Raw genomic sequence first — 4,604 nt, 5'->3', positions numbered from 1 at the left:
CAATCGAATTAGACTAATTTTTCAATACACAGTACATACATACCTGCCTAGTTAAGCGCATAAGGCATTTGATTAAGTGAAATGAATCTAAAGGAGGCATGCCCAGCGCAGGGCACATGCTTATGGAGTTCTGTCGGCGTTGGGCATGACTGATCTAACGTATTTTTTTTAGGTGTAAAGTTTTGTAGTGAACTTACCATTTTCGCCGTGATGTCTTCCACTTTTAATCCGTTTTTTGCGAGTGCCGCGTACAAAATGGTGAAACGAAGAGGATGCTAATCCTTGAAAGCTTTAGAAGCACAGATTGATTGAGGCTGGCAGCTTGTTGTGGTTTACCACAGAAAGGTTCACAAATGCAAGTTAGTCGATTTTTTCAAAGTTTCACAAATTTACGCACTTTTTTCTCTATACGTTTTTATTAATTAACAAATCGCAGACAAATGTTTTTATTTGTTTATGCCGCACAAAATGCACAGCATGTCTAGTTAATTTCTATTGAATTTTAAATTTTATTTTCGATTCTAAAGTTGTTTACTTGTAAGTAAATACAGTTTGCGCAAAGTTGTTTTTGTAGGTGATTTTTTTTTTTGTTATTACTGTTTTGAGACCCTGAATGGTTAATGGCAATGGTAGGGTATATGGTAGTGAAAGTGGGTTTCTTTTACTCGCTGGCACTATGTTTTGAATGTAGAGGCAGAAGCAGTCAAGGATCACGCAGATGCACTAGTTCAAATTTAATCTTTTTAAATCACTAGTAAATTTGTCTCCATACTCTTTTTTTGAGTACTAAGGTTTAATTTGTTTATTTTTAAGATATCTTTTTAAAGTACCACTTGGTTAATTTTTTCGTAAAGCTTCAAGCTTTTCTTCTTTCGCATTGATTTTTAAATGCTTTTAAAGGAATTTACAGTTAATTACTCTGTAGCACATAACTTTTTTACGATTTGAAAATATATTATTTATTGAATCATAAATTTTGAGTATCCACTGCACTTTTTTTTAAAGTATTATTGTTGGTTTTTTGCTTTTTATTCTTTTTCCATCTGTTTTAATATGAAATTTAGAAATTTGAGAATCCTTTCGACCAGTTTTTCAACTTCAGAGTTTTCTTCAATGGATTATTTATTGCGATTTAAAGCACGAGCACAAATTTTAACTGTTATTTTAAAATTTTCCTGACTGTATATTTTTCAATGCATTATTTGTTGTTGATTCATTTCCACATGTCGGTAATTAATTCACATCACTAAATTCCTTTACCGTTAACTCCGTTTAGTTCATTAATTCGACTCCACAAATTCTAGCAGTAGGAGGCGCCAACGAACTGTTACCACCCGAAGACCGTATATGAGTGTGTTCGCCGTTAGCAATTCACTTCCCAATAATTCCAATGCAACCGCCGGAAAAACAAATCCAAGAAAAAGCAAAACAATGCCAAAAACACAGCAACACAAATTAAAACGCAAGCAAAAAATCAAACGTCCAACCAATTCCGAAAATCAAATGCAAATGCTTGCTAATGTTTTAACACCAACGAACATATTCGTATTATCTCGCTCAGCCAGCACAAATGCCGCAACTGCTGTCAATTCCCTAGTAAATACATACATTCGTTCAACGCTGCCACCGCAATGCTGCTAAATGTTCTTGCCACTGTTGTTTGTTTGTTGTTATTAGTTATGTGTACTAGAAACGGGTAGAGTACTTACTACTAGTGTAAAATGTAGAATATTGCCGATTAGCCGCTGATTGTGAACGCTGCTGCCTGCCACTTGCACGTTTAGTCAATGACTAAGGGCGCGCAATTCAAAAATTTTTTAAATTCAACATCAACTCAACACAAAAACCAAAAACTAATAAAATCAATTTCACACACACATACACAAACAACCATCCACATGCGAACGCATACAGCGTCATTTACCCTAAAACGCACATTCGCACACACACACACACACTCACATTTGTTGCCTTCCGCTCAACAGCAACGTGAGCTGGCATAAGAAATGTAGCCGGTGAGCATGCCGCTAAATGAGCACCTCATACTAACGTCGCACTAAAAGAGAGCGCAGAAGGCATTAAGCAAGCAACAAATTGAGTGGGGAAACTGTAACGGCAGCAACAGCAGCCAACGTCGAAGCTGTAGAACAGCGTTTGTAAGTCACTTTAACGGCAGCAACAAAGCAATGAATAAAAAAGTGCTAAGAAACTGTTTATAAAGCAAGCACAGTGGTGTGCGGCATGCCAAACACTGGATAAATATAATTTTCATATAAAGTGAAATAACTGTTGTCTTGGTCGTAAAAACTCCAGTGCAGAAAATAAAATGGCATGAGTAACAGCTAAAAGAGGCTGCGAATAACACTGCCCAACAGTTTCGAGGTCATTGGCTTTGAGCGGAATGATTCTTATACTTGGTTTACATATAAGTAGATTATCCTCATTTTCGTGTTTAATTACCTAGTCTGTAACTAGAAAAAGAGATTAGCCATAGAAAATTTGCCGCTCGTTAAACTGTTATTATAAAATAATCTCAGATTAAACCGGCAACTTTTGGGGTCCAATCTAGTTTTATCGATTATTTTTGTGAAAAAGAGGAGAAACGCCAAATGCAAAAATAAACAAAAATAGGAAAGGAAAGAGGTTTTTAAAGGTACATATATTTAAACACATATTAAGTAAATCTGTGATTCGTCTGAGTAAAATGGGTTATTATAAAACGAGCTATGATTAAGATTATATTTATATTTAAACATACTTTTACTCTGGATGAAAGACTTAGACTTAGAGGCAGTTCCATTTAATAGCATTCGTTGTTATTGTAAACCATTTGAATTTTAATAAAATTATGAAATTTCATAAAATTCATGCTACCAAAGCAGAAGATTTCATCAGTCCACTCAAAGATGTAGAATATGATGGACTTGAAAATTTGAAATAATTTCCAAAATGGTGTTGCCGAAACAAGGTTTCAGAACGCGTGAAGAAAATGATCAAAATTATATTTATTCTTATTATGTCAGCTGTTTATCGGAGGGCGGTCTGTACAATCCTTGTTTAAGTTTTTTGCATACATAGAAAATTTTAAATTCAAAATTTGTTGACGCCAATGGTGATACGTTAACCACAAGCCATATTTTTTGCAAAATCTGATGAAACATTTAAATGCAAATTTGGTCCAAAATATTTTAAAAAGTTCGTTTTTATTATAAAATAATGGTTATTATAAAATAAAAAGAACAATTACCTCCTTTAACAGTTTCCATTTTAAATAAAGAAGGTGTGAACCACGTTAGTAAAAAAAGTACCAAGCACTGATAATGGTTTTTGATGTGAAATGCTATTACATTGGTATAAAAATGGGAAGGAAAATACTCGGATTTATTGTTTAAATATTATCAAAGTGGCAAGGCTGTTGATAATACTCACAATTTATGAAACTTCAAAAAATGTTATTATCCGTAAAAAGTTGTTTGTTAAACTACCTTCTTTTTTGTATCATGGTAAAACATCTAAATCTTTTTGCATTCTCAGGTCAAATAGTTTTCTGTCTGAGTGTTATTAGTAATAATGGTAGATTGGCGCTAACACAATATGTTATGCTGACTACGTACGAGGCAACTGTTGAGGCAACCAGGGCATGTTGCTTCGACCGTTGCCTCATGTGTAGCATTGTTGCTCATAGAAATTCGTGTTGTCACAACCGTTGCTCGAAAATTAAAATATCACTACTTCTCTTCTTCTTCTTATTTGGCGCTGTAACCGCCTAAGTGATTTTGGCCTAATTCAACGAAGCACGCCAGTCGTTTCTTTTCAGTGTCAACTGGCGCCAATTGGAAATGCCAAGTAAAGCCAAATCCTTCTCCACCTATTCTTTCCATCGCAGTGGGGGCCACCCTCTTCCACCAGCGGGTTCCGAGTTGAACGAAGTTGCTGTATTTTAATTCGCTGCACTATGTCCATGTCGTCGTAAAGCTCACACAGCTCATAGTTCCATATCACTACAATGCTGGTTTAATTCTCTATTTAGAAAATGTAATTTTAATTTAAAAGATCAATTTCCGTTTTTAACAATAAATTTTTAACAGTCTGATGCCCGGTTGCACCAATCAGTTTTAAAATTCACTGTTAAAATTTAAAATGAAAAATTTTCGGAACAAAAATTAAAATTGATTGGTTTCCCGGGCATGATAAATTTAAAATTCATTGCTGAAACTGCGTATAATAGATTTTTTTCTGGGCCTTATCAGGTCCAAGCAGCTTAAATATAATATTTTATTTTATTTCTTATTATGTGTCAAATTTAAATTTAAACATATAAGACTATTATTTTCTTACGTCAATAAGACAGTCTCCCTAAAGAAACTCCATAGACACATCTTATAACATTTCTTTTATCAGCCCACTGTACAATGACAACGAAGGAACTCTCGCATTTTAATTTGGCCACATCTTCGGCTCGTTCTTCGTACCTCAGTTGATTTGTAATTTCGTTGTTCATATTCGTAATTCGTAATTTCGTACATATTTATTAGTTTGTGTTGATTTTGCTTTATTATTTGGAATACTTATTCTAATTCACTCACACTACGTATCAACTTGTA

At 34.2% G+C, this 4,604-nt stretch overlaps 1 long non-coding RNA gene across 1 annotated transcript; it reads right to left on the bottom strand.

The window, feature by feature from the left end:
* Nucleotides 1–412: 412 nt before the first annotated feature.
* Nucleotides 413–1,782, bottom strand: LOC108375812 (uncharacterized). Its single transcript, XR_001849207.1, has 2 exons — nt 1,710–1,782; nt 413–1,653 (listed from the first exon to the last, which is right to left on the bottom strand). It is a non-coding gene; the product is annotated as an uncharacterized LOC108375812 (long non-coding RNA).
* Nucleotides 1,783–4,604: the final 2,822 nt, after the last annotated feature.

The sequence above is a fragment of the Rhagoletis zephyria genome, unplaced genomic scaffold, assembly GCF_001687245.7.
Source record: "Rhagoletis zephyria isolate East Lansing unplaced genomic scaffold, Rhagoletis_zephyria_1.1 Rzeph_scaffold_09474, whole genome shotgun sequence".
Classification (NCBI taxonomy): domain Eukaryota; kingdom Metazoa; phylum Arthropoda; class Insecta; order Diptera; family Tephritidae; genus Rhagoletis; species Rhagoletis zephyria.
Note: the sequence above shows the minus strand (reverse complement) of the source record. Positions and strands in the feature narration are given on the sequence as shown.